This window comes from Sminthopsis crassicaudata, chromosome 1 (assembly GCF_048593235.1).
Source record: "Sminthopsis crassicaudata isolate SCR6 chromosome 1, ASM4859323v1, whole genome shotgun sequence".
NCBI lineage: Eukaryota > Metazoa > Chordata > Mammalia > Dasyuromorphia > Dasyuridae > Sminthopsis > Sminthopsis crassicaudata.
In genome coordinates, this window is record NC_133617.1 from 179,342,423 (window position 1) to 179,362,433 (window position 20,011).

Genomic DNA, 20,011 nt, shown 5'->3' on the forward strand with positions numbered 1-20,011 from the left:
ATATAGGATTTTAAATCTAAGAAGAAATGTAAGGATCACTTATTCCACAGATTCTTAACCTGAGGGTCTATGTACTTGTTTATAAAAATATTTTGATAACTATCAAACAACAAATATTTATTAAGCATCAATTATGTGCCATGAACTGTGTTAAGTATTGGAGATACAAAAAGAGACAAAAGATAGCTCCTTCCCTGGAGGACATACCATGCAAACAAATATATATATATATATATATATATATATATATATATATATATATATATATATATATATATATATATATATATATATAAAACTATATATTTTTGAAGAAAAAATATATAGCATAAATAGGAACTAATTAACAAAGGGAAGACATTGGAATTAAAAAGGATTAGGGAAGGGAAGGCTTCTTGTGGGATTCTATCTGTGATTTAAAGGAAGCCAGGGAGGTCAGTAGCTCAAGAAGAGAAAGAAAAGCATTCCAGGCAAGGGGGACAGACAGAGAAAATGCCTAAATATAAGACAGATGGAGTTACTTGTTTATGGAACAACCAGGAGACCAGTGTCAATGGGTCAAAAAGTTCATGTTGGGGAACAAGGTCTAAGAAGACTGGAAAGGTAGGAGAGAACTAAATAATGAAGGGCTTTGAACACCAACAGACCATTTTTATTTTATTCCAGAGGCACCAGGGCATTGGGGTTCACTGAGTAGGCAGGTGGCACGATTGGACTTGCTCCTTAGAAATGTTACTTTAATGGCTGAATAATAGATTGGAGTGGGAAGAGGCTTGAGGTAGGACAATCTACCAGCAGATTATTGCAATAGTCAAGGTATGAGGTAATGAGGGTCTGCAATAGAGTAGTGGCAGCATCAGGGGAGAGAAGGAAACATATTGGGATTGCAAAGGTGAAATCAACAGACTTTGACAACAGATTGGATATATGGAAGAGATAATGAAGAGTTTAGGAAGATTCCTAACTTATGAGCTTGAGCGACTAGGAGGATTGTATTGCCCTCTATTATAATAGTGAAGGTAAGACAGATTTATGTAATTTATTTTGTGTATTTAAAACCATTAATGATAATAAAACAACAATAATTAGCATATTTTGCATTTTAAGAATTGCAAATGACTCTATAAATATTTCCTTATTTGATCCTCATAACAACTCTATGATATAAATGTTATTGTTAACCTCATTTTTCAGATAGAGAAACTGGGTCAGACTAAAATTCAATAATATAATAGTTATATACAGCTAGTAAGACTGTGAGCTTGAATTTGAACTCAGGTCTTTGAGACTCCCAACTCAGTGTTCTATTCACTTACCCACCTAACTAAAGAGGGGTCCAGAGGCTTCACTAAGCTGCCAAAAGGGTCCATGACACAAACAAGGTAAAAAAAGATAGAGTTTTTGTTTTTTTTTACAGATAAAGAATTTTACAGATAAAAGAATTAAGACTGCTTCAGAGAACAATATAGGATTTTTTCCCCAGTTCTCTAGAGATAAATTCCAGAAATCCCTGGAAATAGAGAGATCTGTGAAGAATGTACTTATTCCCATAATAAAGATTTATGTGCAAAGAGGGATTTATAGGGAGAAGAATTCTGATGAGTTGCAATTTTCTGCTCTATGCTGCACTGCCCTGCAGCAGTTTGAGTTTGAGTCAAACTTTAGTATGGATAAGAGTATATCAGAGAACATTCAGGGAAGAATAACCAGGATAGTAAAGGCTCTTGACTTCATAGCAAATGAAGTTCATTGGAAGGAACTGTGAATGTTTAACCTCAAAAAGCAAAGCCTTGGGGGGAAAGAGGTTAATAACAAGTTTTAAGTATTTATAGGGTTGTCATATGAGATAAGAGATTAGATTTTTTTCTGTATGGTCCCAGAGCGAAGAACCAGAAACAAGAACCAGGAGAAAATTACCAAGAAACAAATCTAAATCTGATATAAGGTATCAGGTAAAACTTCATAAGAAAAAGAACTATATAAAAGTGGAATGTACTGCTATGGGAAATAAAAAGTTTCTTCCCATTGGAGGTCTTCACAGATAAGCTAGACAACTATGTACTAGGTATGTTGAATAGGAATTCTTTCTAAAAAATGTGTTGTGCTAGATGGTCCCTAAGGTCCTTTGTAATTCTTAAATTATGCCATTCTGCAGGTGATGAGAAACCAAAGCCATGTTATCTATTTTAATTTAAAATTTTATTAATATATGCCAGAAATTTAAAAAAAAACATAGACTTTTATATTATAAAAGTGGAAAATGAAGAAGAGTTATTTGCCCTGGGTCACATGGATGCCTTTAAAGGTGATCAGTGATCATCATACCAAATGTTAATGTCTTATCCTAAAATAGACGCTCAAGTGAAGGCAGCAGATAGGGAGTTATACAAAAGAAGTATGTGCTATGGAATTAAGAGGACAGCAAGACAAAACATAATCACAAAGAAAGGTTTCTTCTCTTGTCCTTTTTTCCCTGAATGCCCAACTGGCCAATGTGTATGATGCTAAGCCACACATTAAGATTGTATGATTCATGCAAAGGCTTGGTTTTAGTGCCTTTTGTTTCTAGTCATAACACAGGATAGATTATACACCAATGCTGTATGCTAGCTGTTTCCAACAAACATCAAAGCTTCAATTGTTGCTGGTTTTGGGGGGGATTTTGGGTTATTCTTCTGCTATGGCAAGGGACAGCCTGTTCTAATATTTATTACCAGAGTAATGTCAAGTTTGGGGTTAGCACATAAAATACCTCTCTGAATTGGATCTCTTTGGAAGAGATCAAAACACTTTTTATGAAGGCAACAAAGGAACAAACACACACATATGATTTCTGCAGGCATTCTTTTCTCCTTCAGTGATGAATGGATTTCTCAACATGCTAAACCCTTTATTAGCTTTATTTCTACTGATTAAGTATTCTTGCAGGGAAATACTTCTGTCTCCTAAGCCTTGTGCAAGCCTCTTTAGACTATTTCGTGAGTTTCACATGACATCATCTTAGGAAGAAATTATTCCTAAATACTTTGATTTGTCACCTTTTTATGGACAAAACATGGGAATTGTTCCCTGGCAAAAGTCTTGATGATCCTCTGGGTGCTATACATTTCCATAGACTTCTGACTGTTTTCTTTTGATTGGCAAATGGAAAATGGCATGAAATTAAAAGATAATTGCAGACTTCTTCCTTTATAGCACGGACTTCCCACTCATAAACTCCTGTCAGTGTTAGCGAGGAAAATCAGTCTACGATTTTATCTCTGCAGGAGAATTAGCATATCGTGCCATATCCTTGCACTACTCGATTATATTCAGCATTTACAAAATGCCTATCACTCATTATAAACCCAAATTGTACAACATATCTACCTATAAAAGTCAAATAAAGAAACTAAACATGGCAAGGTCCCTGAAATCCAAACTGAGAAAACTATGCAATCTTATTTGAGTAGAGGTTTTCTTAGATGTGTGTGTGTATGTGTGTGTATATTTTAATTAAGTCTTTTCTGTTCTCATAAAAGATACTAAAATGGGCCACCCAAGAGACCAATCTCTGCTATTCATAGAACAGATGCAACAAGTTAAAGAACAGCACAATCTTACTATACACATCACCAGATTAATGTACCTGAGCTCTAACAAGGATGAAGGGAGAGACCACCTCCAGGATTAAGAGAGTAATTCGGTTTTTATAACTCACTTAAATATGGCCTCTACTGGGACTGGAAAAGTGCCAAGTCAAAGGAAGGGGAGGTAAATTTGATTAGAGGACTCAAAGAGGAAAGGTTCTTTATTTTATATCTACTTACCTAGTTGTTCAGATCTCCCACTGCCCACCATCCAAATTTAGAACAAAGCATCTATAAAATGCTCTGGCAATCACAGGAATGAATGCACTAATTAACCACATCATGTATTTGTGATTTAAAAAAAAGGAAAGAGAAGGAATTTTGGTAGCCTAATCTTCCTTAATTTCTTCTTTCACAAAAGAAGTCTTATCCTTAGCCCTAGCCCAGTTGTACAAATTTGCCAGCTTGTAATGATTTGGTACAAATAAAGGAACATAGATCTATATAAAACTTTTCCTTCCGGCCCTCCCACAGAGAATTCTGTACTTGACTCCTCAGTGTTTTCAACTCTTTGGATAAGTAGCCCCTTTTATACAAGTTTATGTTTCTGAAAGACAATACGGTTCACTACACATTGCATGGGTGACCTTCCTTCCCATTTAGCCACCTCTCTATTATCTGTAGTGACAGGGGCCCATGTGATATATGGATAGCCAAAGTTCACAATTAACTGAAAAATCATCATTTTAACCAATGCTTTCAACTTTTTCTCCAGACAGTCCTTTTACTATTAGAATTGCTCCTAAATCTTCAAGAAACATCAGAAAACCACCTAAAGGTCAAGAAGCAAGGAGGAAGATGATAATTAAGGGTGGATAATCCATAAACTAAATAATTATTTTTAAAGAATATTAGAAAAGATACTCTACAAAACAGATGATTCCCATGTAAATGGCCTTAGCATAAATGTTTTGACCTGCTGATTTCCTAAACAATGCATACAGCCTTTAGAAATGTGAGAGGAGAGCACTGGAGGGCACTCTGGGGGCAATTCCAGGCAGTAAACGGTTTACCTACTGTTATTTGCTATTTTCAGAGCTTACGAGTAATTTGAGCATTACTTTAAAAGTATTGAGATAATAAGATAATAGTACATTAGGGAATGATGATCTCCTAACACTGATGTGGGCATTAATTATTTTTATTTAGTCTAGATAATGCAAAACATAAATCTAGTCAGCTTTCCTTTTCTGCATTGCCAGTCAGGTAAACAAAGTATAATACTATAAGCTGTAGGTACACTGGATATGGCAACATATTTCTATTTTATTCTGTACTTTACCCTGTGAACATTATCTTGCCAAAGCAACTTTAAAAAGACCTTTAAAAAGACAAGATTAACTTGTCACTGCAATATTTAGGAAATAACAAGTCAGAAGAGAAAGGCTGAAGTTTTATTAAAGTTCCAACCTGGCTCCAGTATTAAAGTGAAATCTCTTTCAAGTGTACTGTGCTAATCACAATAGCACTTTATTAATTTACTTCTACTCAAGTAAAAAAAATCACAAAAGAATGGGAGAATCTTTCATTGGGGAAGTAATTACATTTTCTGGGAAGAAGCTCAATTATATTTAGTATGATATCCTATGAGAAGCAGCCTGATGTAATGGATAGAGGGCCATTCCTCAAGCCAAGTCATGTGTTGCCTCTGATACATCCTTGATCCTGGGAAAGGTGTTTAATCTTTTCAGTCAATGCTATTTTCTCTGATAAGGAGTTGGTGGCCTAAGAACACCTACAATCAAATAAGCAACTGTAAGGATAGATACAAGCCTACTGGCTCCTTGCTAATCTAAAGACAATGCCTTGATTATGTCACACATGACACCATCTAATTAAACCTTCTTACCGTCTTCTGATCACCCACAAAAAGTAGCAGGGGATATCCATCAGGATATCCCCAGTTATAATGCATAGCACACACAGAAGAGATAGTACTTGGAACCACATACAATAGGGGCTTAAAATATTTGTTGGAGATATCTGGCACAACCTTGGCCAAATCTCCTAGAAGATACAGAAAAAATAGGAACTGGAACCTTTATTGCAAATATCAGAAGGTTCTGCAAACCACACAGAATAACATCTAACTGTTTCATGAAAATGTCCAGGGATTATTACTGTATTGCTGCTGTTCCTTTTCTTCATGGTAGGTAGGAAGGCAGGAGACACATATTTATTAAGCACCAACTGCTAAGCACTTTACAAATATTATTTCATTTTCTTCTCACAATCATCCTTAAGGGGTAGGCATTTGAGAAAATGGAGGTAATCACAGGTTAAGTGACTTGCCCAGAATCATACAGCTAGTAAGTGTCTGAAGCTAAACTACAGACCCAAGCATTCTATCTACAGTGCCTACCTAGTTGGCAACCTTCAAATAGCTGCTCAAGAAAATCAGGTTTTTTTAAAAATGATTCTTTGTCTCATTGCCCTCAACTGAAGCAGCAGAGAACAACTGAAGGTTATTCTCAGCACTAACAACTGCTGTTGTTGTCACTGGAAGGATGCCCTGTTGGGAGGGTACAAGCACAACCCTTTCTTGAGAGGATAAGGAGGGATGAAGATTTTGAGACAGATAGGATCTCAGAAATTATACAGTCCAGCACTTTCAACTTTGGTAGTACTCAAACACCTCTACAACACTTCACAATGCTTCAGTTTACCATTCTGGGTCTCATATTGTATTAGAAAGATGCCAAAAGGCTAGAAAAAGGAACCTTATACAAAAAAAATCTTGAACCCAAGGTACACATAACTCAATTTTTACCTGGAAGATTATAAATTCTTTGATTCAAGTCTCTGACTTATTTTAGAGAAGAGGAAGCTCAGCCCCATTAAATGATGAACTCATGAAATACATCCTAGTAGCAAGAGCTGTTTAAGTTCAGAATGGAAGCCAAATACTAAAAACCTTAATAGAAATGGACCATCTCCCAGAGTTCCATTTCCTTCTAAACAACAAGATGACCTTCTACTGTAAACAGATACCAAGTTCCAGAGAACTATTCTGGAGAAGACTTGGATGCCTTGACATCATATTAAAGTTAGCTTTGGCCATATTTTCAGTATTCTTGTTATAAATAAAAATGGGAAGATAATTAAAAAATGATATTGTCCAAGTAGTAACTAATCTCACATTGAGGTCTTAGTTCACTGTAAGAAATAGTTGTGTATTAAGTTCTTTTACTTTTCAAGGTGAAACTGGAGATTTCCCCTAAAGAGAATTAGAATTCACTAAACAAAGGATAATCTTCTGGAATATATTAACCCATAACAACTCTCTTCTCCAGGTAATTTTTGATCTCGAGCAGGGTGAAGAAGAGTGAAGAGAGGAAGAAAGGGAAGAAAAATTATGTGGTAGACAAATTCACAGAAAGAAAGAATAAATATGGGATGACTAAGCCTTTAAGATGTTGTCTCAGTTCACTCACTCTTTTAAAATAAGCTACACGATTCATGACACTTTCTGCCCAGTATTTATGAATAAGGAACTTTACAACAGACTCAAAATCCAAGGCAAGATGACCACAACTGAAGGATCATATAAAAAGTAGTGTTCTAATCTGTTCTTCATAAATAAATCTAAGAAGATATTGATCCTCTACCTCCTGAAATTCTTACCTCACTAATAAACAGACACCATGTCCCCAATCTTTTCTTCCTTAGCAGATTTATTCCAATCTGGGTTATCCAATATATTCTACTCTTCTGAATCCTATAATCATAAATCAGTGTCCACTTGATATTTCACAGTCATATACTACTGGCTCCCATTCACACTTTTCACATATATTTTCAATCTTATAAACAAAGCCAACAGATAGTTCTTATAATGCATAGATCTCCTATTTATTATCATTCCCATTTAAGAATGGTTGGATGGGAAAGCATACTTTGGTCAATCTTTTTTTGTGTAATAAGTAACCAATTTCAAAGAAAATACTAAAAATCCATCTCTATCTTTCATGGTCTCTTTGCTGACCATGCTTAGAAGTGACCAATTAGAATTAATGTTGATGATAGCTTTGTGAGGTACAAAAGATCAATTCCTTTCACATAAAACCATAAACGCATTTATGTGACAGTGGCTTAAAAATATTGACTTTTGAGTGTATTCTTTTTCTGCCTTAACACTTCACGAATCAAATGAAAAAAAGCATAGAATTTCCAAGTAAAACCATTTCTAAGTGAGGGGTTAATAAAAACCCCTACATTAAATTTTAAACAGTGTGGCTTCAAACCAAATTATAAAGCATAATGTTTTATAACAGGTTACTCAGGTCAATGGAGTGTCAGCTGCAAAACATAAACTACTGAGCCGAGCACATTCAGTGACTGTAAAGTAGACCATTGGGCCCAATTTTCACGAAGAGGTGCCAACCACATGTTAGGTCTGCAAAATGTACGGATAAATACAACAGCTATTGGAAAGAGAAATTGGAGGCAAGTGGCTATCTGTTGTCTGGGCATAGAGTAGAAAGAAACTTAATAGAATGAATGGGTAATTTTCCCACATTCATATTCTCTCTCTCTCTCTCTCTCTCTCTCTCTCTCTCTCTCTCTCTCTCTCTCTCTCTCTCTCTCTCTCTCTCTCTCTCTCTTCTCTCTCTCTTCTCTCTCTTCTCTCTCTCTCTTCTCTCTCTCTTCTCTCCTCTCTCTCCTCTCTTCTCTTCTCTTCTCTTCTCTTCTCTTCTCTTCTCTTCTCTTCTCTTCTCTTCTCTTCTCTTCTCTTCTCTTCTCTTCTCTTCTCTTCTCTTCTCTTCTCTTCTCTCTCTCTCTCTCTCTCTCTCTCTCTCTCTCTCTCTCTCTCTCTCTCTCTCTCTCTCTCTCTCTTTTTAAACCAAATTAAGGGTAGATCAAAGAGCCATTTAGCCTAAATGGCACAATTAAAGTTGCCATGTGTAGCCTCCAAACACTAAAGCAGAAGAAATCTATAAACCAGAGTGGATTGACAAAGGTAGGTTCATTGAATTTATGGATTTATAACCCCTTGTTAGCCTTTTATTGCTTTGCATGGTGTGCCTGCTTTATAGAGTAAGACACATACTGATGGCATCCAGTTTTTGAGGAGCCTGAAGCACTAACTTCAGAATTTTAACCTCCACAATGACTTTTTAACAAATAATCTACCCAGTCCTAGGCCCTAAACAGTTTGGGTACAGCATAGAGGTCACTTTCCCCATTTGACAATGATAGACTCTGACATTTCCATTTATGAGAAAATAGAATATTTCAGGATTTCTGGCTATGTTTGCCACTTAGAAATATTTTTTATAGCCAAAGTGGATTTCGATTTAGGTTTCCTCTTGTTTTAATATCTCTATCAATTGAAAGTATTTGCAATTCACTTTCAGCAGGGGTCTTATAAAAGTACTTTCATATATAATTTTTAAGACCCAAAAAATCAAACATGAATGTTTTATAGAACTTGTAAGAACAACATGGGTGCAAATGGTTTTAGCCTGGTGATGAAATCATATTGGTGGTTAAAAAGATTACTGTCCTCATTCCGTTAATGGAAAAAACCCATCAAAAAGCCCAACCATAATATATCAAATTATAGTAAAAAGGGAACAATTCTTTCACTAGCTGCAGTGCTGTTTTAAACTGTAGAGAAAGGTCATTAAATAAAACTGTTTATTCCTATTCACTAAACGTTAACTACTTTAGAGCCAAAACCTAAGTCTCTCCAGGCAGGTCAGAACCATAGGGGAGAAATGGTTCACCATCAATGACAGAAATTGTATTTTCTCCATATGGAGAAACAGATTAGCCTGGTATTCATTTGACATCTCTACAATTCCAAATGCTCTATTTTAACCTTCTAACAGAAGATCAAAGCCATAGAATCTGACATAAGAGTCTGCCAATTTCCATGTTTTCATTTAGAATTATAACAGATTTGGAGAATATATTCCTTTGGATAATATGTCTAAAAAAGGAAATATAGTATAGTGGAAAGGCCTGGGTTTGAATCTCACATTCAATATTCACTTGCTATATGATGATGAACAAACCACACATGTCTCTGAGATTCAATTTCCTCATTTGTAAAATAAGAATAATACCCAGAGTATCTACTTCATGAGACTGGCATAATAAAAATGTAAAATAGTATATAAATAATAATAGGTAGCATTTATATAACTTTTTAAGATTTACAAAGCACTTTACAAATATCATCTCATTTGATCCTTACAATAATCCTGGGAAGTAAGTGTTATTATTGCTTCTATTGACAGATGAGGAAACTAAGGCAGATAGCTGTTAGGTGACTTACCCAGAGTTATAAAGATAGTAAAAGTCTCAGTATCAATTTGAACTTAGGTCTTCTCAACCCCAAGTCTAGTACTTTATCCACTGTGCCACCTAGAATTATTTAACTACTAAATCTTGAGGACAAGCCATCTCATGAGCAGTTTCTTCTTACTTTCCTTAACCCAGGAATTCCTGAAATATTATTAAACACGCCATACTTACATATGACATATATTCCTTGATAATGATAGCTTTTTTGTATTGCACAAAATAGCTCAAACTCTTGAATAAAATGAAAAGCATATGACATGCAGATTAATTCCATAGAACAAATAATTCAGTTTCTAGATTTTTGCAAAAGTAAATGTCAATTCTCTACAAATTACATTTATTGCCAACCTCTTATAATATTCTGTACTCTTACTTCAACAATGTATTTTGCTTTGAAGTGTCATTTCCCCACCTAGTATATGCAGAATATCTACTTGAAAAAAAATAAAAAGAAAAACTAGAATCTAAGGTACTTTAACCTACCATAGCAATTACTGAGCAAAAAAACCTAACAACCATGAAAAACCAAAGAAACTTTTTTTTCCCCTTTAAAATAGATCTCAAGTTTTTCTACAATTTACTTTCTAGCTGTTCACAATAATTGAAGTCTGCTGGGAGATAAACTGAAATCATCATGTAAAACTATAAGAGTTGAATAGTATCTTCAAAGAAACTGTATCTCTCTACTGAATGAAAATAATAAATTTCAATGAAGAGTCTATCATTAAATGAAACAATGTTTTAATCAATTAAAAATGAACACAAAAAACTTGTAACAATAAAGCACAGGTAAATGCTGCCCTGTGCACCATTTCCAGTTCAACCAAGGGTACCCAACTCATAAACAGGCTTGTTCCAAATATATTCTTAATTAAACACATTGCTAGAACTCAGAATATAGTATGGCATAAAAGTTTTATAGTTTACAAGGTTCCCAGGTCAACCAACAAACGTTTATTTATTTAAGCCACAATGCAGCAGAAATAAGAGGCACTTGACATAATGGATAGAAGAGTGAGCCGAATCTGGAAGTCCTGGGTTTAAATCTCACCTCTGAAACTTATTAGTTGTCTGAAGAATGCTAGTTTTTTTCCCTCTGTTAATTATTTCCAATTTATCTGTATATATTTTATTTTTACATGGTTGTTGAAGGGTTGTCTCTCCCATTAGATTGTATCTTCACACAATACAAAAAGTTTTTTAGTCCCCTCCTGCTGTTAAGAAAAATTCTCCAATGTTGGAGGGAAAAGATTGAGGGAAATGAGGAACTGGATACAGATGTATTTAAAGAGGTAAGAAAAAAGAAAACTCTTCTGTATTTCCCTTCATTAGACAGAGTTTTGTGTTTTTCTTTAGCATCCTTACAGGACCTGGCACATAGTAGGTGTTTAATAAATACTTGTTGACTGACATCTTATTATCTGAATAATACTTTAACCTCTAGATGCCTCTCTAGATTCCTCATCTGTAAAATGAGAGGCTGGATTAAATGGCTTCTCAGGTCCTTTCTAATTAAAAATCTATGATCCTATGATTCTCTGTGGGCCTAAGGGAACTTTTTAGTACTTAACCTACCACTTCATTAACAAGCTGTAGTTTGCCTTGGTAGAGGAAGTTCCCACAGCAGGATTTTCCTGTACTGACCAAATGACAGATTCTTTGGGGATCTTTTGGGTTTTCTTGATAATAGGGAACTTATCCTGAAATAGATCTGGGATGTCAGAACATGGACCAAGCTACTCAGGGTAGGGTGTATGAGTTTGCTCTACTTTCCTTACCTTGAGTGATGGCCATAAGCAAAATTTTGAAATAAAGTTTATTTGGTTCCTTTTTATTTCATGTTCCATTCCTTCTATTCCTACTGCCTATCTCTCCAGTTCTTCAGACAGTGTCCCCATGATTTCTCAAACTCCCCCTTCCCCTAATCAGATCATCCCATTCCAGGTTTCTATGAACCCCAACTGTTCAATATTCAGTATTAATAGCCTGACTTCTACTTGTCCTGCAACTAAAATTACAGCATGATTAACTTAAGCCACCTGGCTAAAGAAGACAGAAATCTGATTAAGTAAATGGGCAATACCATAAAAATGGGGAAAAAAGCTCCTAAACCCTTTTAACTTTATAAGGTTTAGGGCAAGAGTTCTTAAAACTTTTTAATGATATGTACATGTTGAAGTAGTATAAGACACATAAAACAAAATATATAGAATTATTAAAAAATCAGTTATATTGAGAGTTACCAAAATATTGTTAGATATCAACTTTATATACTTTAAGTTCAAAATCGGAGAGATTTAGAGATAGAATGGACATCAGAGGCCAACTATCCAACTCCTTCATTTTACAGATGAAGAAACTAAGTCCCAGATGCAATATGACTTGCTTAAGAAAGTATTGAATATAGATAAGTGGACCTCTACCTGGGGTAGGGGGGACAGGATTCAAACCACATAATAAAAGCAAAAAGTAAAGAAGGTCAAATGATCTAGGGCAAGATATTCTGGGGCAGTTATATTTTCTACTGCCTAGGAGTCTGCCCTTGGGGTCTTGAAAAGTTGATTATGTTTCTCAGGGTCTGCCCTTCTTCCAATCATTAATGGTTTACTGTTCTTCCTTCATTCTTGAAGAGGATCAATGACACTAGTAGAGTGATGACTAAACTTGCAAGTAAATTGGATTTAAGTGAAGCAGGGATGTACAAAGTCATCAACCTCACTCTTTCCTTCAAAGTCATCAGAATCCAGTGGCAATACAGAGGTCAAGACTGGCAATGGCCCTGGATGCACTGGGAGACCTTAACCTTTTTAAGCTAAGATCTTTCCCAGGTCTCATTTTGTCTCTAGACAACACCCATTCAATGAATAAAGTCCAAGCAAGTAGTGAAGCAACAGCAGGCCTACTTTGCCTTTACAAAAGAATCAATCTGGGAAAGACAGATTCCTTAGTATTTCTGGTCAAGAACAGAAACAATTGTTATTTACACTCAGTAGGAGCCATCAACACCCAAACAATGAGCAAGTAAGGCTGGGGTTGGTACTTATTATTGACCAATCAGTGAGAACCAGAGTGATTTGGGTTAAAAGATATATTCAAGTAGCTCCAAATTAATCCAATCCCAGTTGGCTCTATCAAGCTCTGGTTTTCCAGAGCTGTATTTCAAGAAATCATAAATGAAAATTACATGAGACAAAAGAATAAACTGAACTTAAAGTCACAAGATTATAGGGAAGATGGTGATAATATGTATGTATGTGGGGGGAATAGTTATTTGTATCAGGTGTTATTTTCAATTCGGGAACTTTCTGTACTGCTTAATTAGTGCCTATGAACAAGCATCTAAACATGAAATCTCAAAGCACTGGACTTTTTCTTAGAATATGTATATTCTGTCTATCACTGAATTCTGTTTCTGTCCACATTCTAAGAAACATATTCCTTGAAGATAATTATTTTTCATCCAAAGCTATGTCAAGCAAGTGAATATTTGTTTCTAGAAATAATCCAAGGGGATATATAAGCTTAAATGTGGGAAAAGAGGGAAAAAAGAAGAGGAAATCAAGCATGTAAAACTGACATATTCAATGCACTAAAATTATAGTTATCTCTCATTTAGATGATATTGTAAAAGGTGGCCATATTCTATTTAAATGAGTCTTTCACATAATTGAAGTTTTCCATTTTTGTTGCTATTCATGTCTGATTCTTCATGACTCAATGGTCCATAGCAAACCAGATACTTCTAGCCTGCACCATTCCCTAGAAGTCTGTCCAAATTCACATTCATTGATTCCATGATACTTTTCATCTCATCCTCTGCTGCTCCCTTTTCCTTTTGTCTTCAATCTTTCTCAGCAAAGGGATTTTTTTCCATTATAGGACCAAAGTATTTAAGCTTCAGGTTCAGCAACTATCCTTCCAATGAGTAAAAACTTTCCATTTGAGTGCCATTAAAAATGAAGTCTTAATGATTCAGTAGTGGAATAAAGTATTTAGAGCTGGAAGGTACAATAGAAGCCACTAAATCTAATCTTCTCATCTGGTGAAAAAAATGAGAGTGAGTAAAGTAAAATGACTTGCCAAAAGCCACAAAGGATATTAAAAAGAGGTTTAGAATCCAGATCCTCTTATTTTTAATAAAAAGCTCTCCCTACTTTATCACTTCAGCATTTTACACTGTGCTTTACATACAGAAGGCACTTAATACATGCTTGTTGCACTGCATTACACATTTTTGAGATAAGAATTTCAAGTATTATCATCTCCCTTTTACTGACTTGTCCAAAGCCATAAAGCTAGTTTTTGGGTGAAAATAGTGTAATGCCAGAGAAACTGAGGCAAGATCAAGATTAGAGAGTTTTTAATAGTTTATTTGATAGTTTATTTGAGAGTTATTCTTCCCCCAACTCAAAGCATTGAACTCAAAGCATTCAGTAATGAATAAAGAATTCCAGAGATTTTTATAAGACTTCAGCTATCAAGGAAACAAAGGCAAGGGTGGAATGAGCATTGCTGAGTGGGAATTTCCAGTTACAGACCATAAATTCAGTTCTGACAGATTAGGGATGAGGACCATAAATTCTGTTAAGTTGGGAGTGAAGGTAGTCAAGCTAGAGACAGGAAGTCTGGAAAAAGAAAGATAGAGGGTGTCAGCTAGGTATCTGAGATGAGCCATTTGCTCTTATGGAATGTTAATGGTCAGAGTTTTCAGCCCTATTTATATCCATCCTAATAGTCAGGAAGGGGGGAGGTTGCAACCAGGGGGATTGAGGCAGAACAATTCAGGGAAACGGAGGCAGAACAATTAAAGGAAAATGACATAACATTAGGACTATAATTCATGTCTTCTGATTTCCCTTCTTTCATTATAAAATTCATTGATAGTTTTTTTATTATAACTCAGTTTAAGTCAAGAAGTATTTACTGAGCACTTACAATGTGCTGAACATTAGAGGAAATATATAGTAGATAAAGGGCTGGGTTAGGAGCCAAAGAGAATCTTAGTGCAAATTCTGACTTTGAATCCTCTCTGATCTTGGGAAAATCATATGACATCTCTAGGCTTCAGTTTCCTCATTCATAAAATGAGGAAATTTGAATGGATAAATGGATGAAATTTATTTATTAAGGCACTCACTATGTGCCAAACACTGTGCTAAAAGGTGGTGATACAAATACCAAAGCCAGATGGTCCCATCCTCTAAGAGTTTCCATTTAAATGGGGGAGGGGAGGAATAACATATAGGGGAATGGTGGACTACGAAAGAAGCCATAATTTTAGAAGTTACAAAGAACATGAGTGGACCAGTATAGTAGTCTATTAACACATTTTCTAGCAGCAAATGTAGCTGTGATTTGATTATTTGATTACACAGTTCTCAAAGAAAGATAAAAGCATTCAGTCACAGCAGGGTAGACAATGGTCAGGATGAAGATTAGGGAATATAGGCCAAGTGGCTTAATTCCTCCCAGGAAATTTAGTTGAAATAAATGCTCTAGTAAGTCTCTTTCAGCTCTAAATCTATGATCTTATTATATTAGGGGCTTGAAAAATGAGTGGCATCCTGGGATTTGTAGTTCAGAGAGACAATTCCTTTTAACATTGAAAGCAATTTGAAACTATTGAAATCTCCGAGTTGGAAGGTAGATTTGAGTCACTTCTAGTAGATCTTAAAGGTGCACATACATACAATCTTTGAGATATCAACTGAGAAGAAAGGAGGAAGGAATGGAGACTTTTAGAGTGAAGTAGTATTAGCAATAAGAAGACAGTATTTCTCATACTGAGAATTTAATAACTTAGTCATAAACAATTCACATTACAAGAACAATGGACAAAAGAAAAAACTAAAAAGAATGCTGAGTTGTAACAGAGAAGAGATTGGGGAATGCCACTGGTCCCACACCAGGTATCTTAAGGAAAAAAAGTTGGGTCAATGCTACTGGTTGCACCCACCTACCTTAAGGTCTGCTCTTTTCTCAACTTCCTCTTCCTGTATTTATGCAATAATAGATAATGCAGTATATGCTGTTCTCATTCTTTACTTAAATATTTCCTGTATCCTGACTTTTTTCTCCTTAAACATAAAGAAGTCAGGAGTCTACTATAAATAAACATAAAATAAAATTAGAATATAGACTTATATATCTGCCTTAATGTTAGGAATTTTCCTAACTGGGGCTCTAAGCTATTGTGATTATAAAATTAATTTTTTCCAAGTGATATAAACTCCATAAAATAGCAAAAGAGAGTGCCATATAGACCTGTAGGATATTTGACTGCCCCTACTCTAGCTCACTAGCTAACAAGCAAACTAGCCAATGTAACAAGACATGACTGATTAAATCTCCAGAGAGGATTATAACCTAACTCCAACTCACCTTAAGAAAGTATAGAAAAGGCCTAGGGAGAAAAAAAAAGAAGAAAAAGGCCTATGAAGGATTTAGCTCTTTGTTATCTGTCAGGAAGAACAGAAGAGAAATGATTGAGTGCTAAGCAATCAACTTTACTCTGTACATGTTTCATTGTCTAAAGGCTCATACATCAAGTTTTAAACAGGTTGAAAAATTTGAGATCTTATTTGGTGAAGGGTTTTGCCTTGCCAAGAGTTCCTTATGCTGAGTGATTCATAGATTCTACTGTTTCAGAGTCATTGTGAGGAGCATTGGGAATACAAAGATAAAAAACAAAATATCTTCCTTCATGAAGTTTACATTTTACTGAGCAACGGATAGGTCACTTAGATAATTAAGTGTAGAGGTTTTAATATGTCATATTTAAGTTACCCTGATGGGGTTGTACTGGCAATCAGAGAGTTGTGGGAATCCCCTTTTGGTTGGTGCAGGTCCTTCGTGAAAGAATTCACAAACCCAAAGAGTTTTAGGTGGCAAAGTCCCTGCAGAGAAATAGCAAAAGGTTTTTCCCCTGAGAAGAGGGTCCCTCCACAATGGGTAGAAGTCCTGTCAGGCTTTAGACATTCTGCAAAGAAGTGAGTTTAAAATTGCCCTTTAATAGGCATCTTGAGGTTCAGGTTTCAGGTTGAAAAGAAAGCCAAAGTTCCCAAGCCTAGATCTCCAATTGAATGGAAATCACTTTGAAGGCTTCTGGAGTTTGGAATTTCCTGAAAAGGGTCTGTATCACCAACAGATCAATGGGGTGATTTGCCTTAGAATAATGCTGCTTATCTCACCCTGGGAGGATGGGCCTTCCCTCTAGACTCCTTGGAGCCTGGGAGACCCTGATTTCTCTTCTTTTGCAGATCAAAGGGGGCATGGTTTCAGTGATTATTACAGAGTTCACTTGCATCATGAATTTTCACTGATTATTTTACACAATTTTTACAGAGTTTACTTGCGTCAATCCCACTTGGAAAATTATAAATTAACCACAGGTATATAAGGTCCTTCTTAAAAAGAATATGTAGAAAATGAATCTTTTTTTTTTGAAACATTTTCATATTGACTACCATTATAACTATGAGCATACAAGATCAAAGGATTTCAAACTAGAAGAGATAATTTAAAATAAACCTCCCATTTTACAGATGAAGAAACTGAGTCTCAAAGATAGTAATTTGTCCAAGTTCACAGAGGGTACAAGTCAAAAAGCCAGAACTTCGCCTGGATCCTTTGACTTTAAAGCCCAATGCCCTTTCCATTGTACTATAAGTTTCCACTGGGGGACTGAGGAAAGGGATAGGGAAGTTGGCCCTGGTATATAAATAAAAATGAGATGAAAGGCCTCTTCATCCTTTCAATTGTATTATAAACCATCAAAGCAACGCACAGAAAGGAATTCTAATATTCACTTCAGAAAGCATTTTTCTGAGACAATAGACCATCTATATGTAGTTACTTCTCCCAGAAATTGGTCACAGCTACAATCAATTAACATTATTCTGAGAACCTTCATTTAAAACACACTGTAATAAAATATGCCACACAGTAAATTCCCATTGCATTGGGAGCTTTGACAATAAAAAGCTTGAAGGTTTTAAAAGGCCAAGCTGGCTCTGCCAAGTATTAAGCTAAAATCATTCCCTGGATTAGCTGCACTGAAGATACTACTTTCAGGAAATGTGCCTGCTATCAATAGATGCTTACTGATGCCAATAACTGATAAATGTCAATTCAATTCAATTAGCATTTATTAAGCATCTACTGAGTAGATCACACTATGATTACATAATGGGAGTAGAAGGACAAAAATGGAACAATCTCTGAATGAATAAAGCTTAAATGGTGAGGCAGGCAAAGAAAATAACAGGTATGCAGGAAAAATAGTAATTGCAAAGTAAGTGGAGATGACAGAATACTAACAGCTGAGGAAGGGACTTGCAGACAAGACTTGGGAAGGCTTTCTGGAGGAGGTGGCATCTGAGTTGAGCTTTGAAATAAGACAAAGATTCTGAGATGGGGAAGGAAAGGGGGAATGTTCTGGAGCAGCAGTTCTTAGCTTTTTTTTGTGACACACCTCTTGGGCAGTTTAAGGAATCTATGGACCTGTTCTCAGAATCATGATGTTAAATGCATAACAGAAATGCATATGATTACAAAGAAAATCATAAGAAAAACAAAGAAAATTATGTTGAAATAGCATACATGACTAATATGGAAATATTTTTTGCATGACTTCATACATATAACTGATATATTGCTTTTCTTCTCAGAAGACTGGGGAAGGGAGTGGGAGTATAATTCAGAACTTAAAAAATAAATGTTAAAAATTTATGAAATATTCACAAAATACATTTTAAAATATTAAAAAAAAATAAATATCTGAGTACCATAGGCAAAGCATCTCTCTACTACGGTTATAGGAACTAGATTATGAAAATACAAGAAAGTCAAGTTCAGAGAACAAAAGCAAGGAGAGTAATATATAGTAAGGCTGGAAAGGCAGTTTGAAGTCCAGAGTACTTAAGGTGCTTGAATATTAGGCTGAAAATTTTGTATCTGATTCATCTCAAATAAGATGGATATTTATAATGTTAACTGAGATGGGTGGTTGGGCTAGGAGAATGAATTTTTTCTATGTTTCTGGAAGTACTTCAAGCCTTATTAATGTAATTTAATGAATGTATGTTTTCATACATTTGAGTTCTCTCTTCAGTGACAATGATAATAATAATAAACATTCTTCAATTTTTTATATACAACTTAGTTTGGGCTAGGTACTATGCTAATAATATACAAAAAGCAGCCAAAAAACCCCTTAGGTCTTATCTTTAAAGATCTTGCAATCTAATGATGATGATGATGATGACCACTAGTTTTTTATATAAGTGCCGGGTACTGTGCTAGGTACTTTAATCCATGAATGTTTGTTGATCTGGTGAGATTCTTAACTGCATATTCCCCAAAAACATGACAAAAGAGATTAAGGGAGCAATTTACTGTGGTAACAATTTACTGGACTCAATTTAATAAATGGACGGTCTTCCTCCAGGTATTCTCTTGATGTTCCACAGATGCCACTGAAGCACTTTGGCAGTCCACAGATTATCTTTAGCTCTCTAACTTCTTTTCTTATGATATACAACCCTATTTCTCTTGCCCAGCACCTCATTTATAATACGTAGCACTTCTTTATTGTCCAATGGTCCTCAACTTCATTTCACTATATCAATATGAAAATTATATATCACTGTTAGTCTTTATAATAGGTATATATCCATTTTGTTTTCCTTTCTTTCTTTCTTTTTTTTTTTTTTTGGTGAGGTAGTTACTGGTAAGTGTTAAATGTCAGAGGTTTTTGTGTGTGTGTGTGTGTGTGTGTGTGTGTGTGTGTGTGTGTGTATAGTATAAGATTATACAATAATTGTGAGAAGAAACATTTGGAACCAAGGTTCTTTCCACTATAATATGCCCCTTTTCAAAGCCACCAAATAGTGAAGAGCAACCCAGAGGATACTACACAGAAAGAGTCTAGTACCTAGAGTTTAGTAATTCAACCAATTCTAAATCCATTTAACTCGTATTCCTATTGAGATCATACCTATTTTTCCCTAAAAGAATAGTATCAAGTATTTTATTAAGTGCTTTGCTATAATCTGTGCATATCTAAAGCA

At 35.2% G+C, this 20,011-nt stretch overlaps 1 protein-coding gene across 14 annotated transcripts in view; it reads right to left on the minus strand.

Moving 5' to 3' along the window:
* ATXN1 (ataxin 1) overlaps positions 1 to 20,011 on the minus strand; it is a 504,682-nt gene that overhangs the window by 281,707 nt on the left and 202,964 nt on the right. The gene's annotated exons all lie outside the window — the stretch shown is intronic.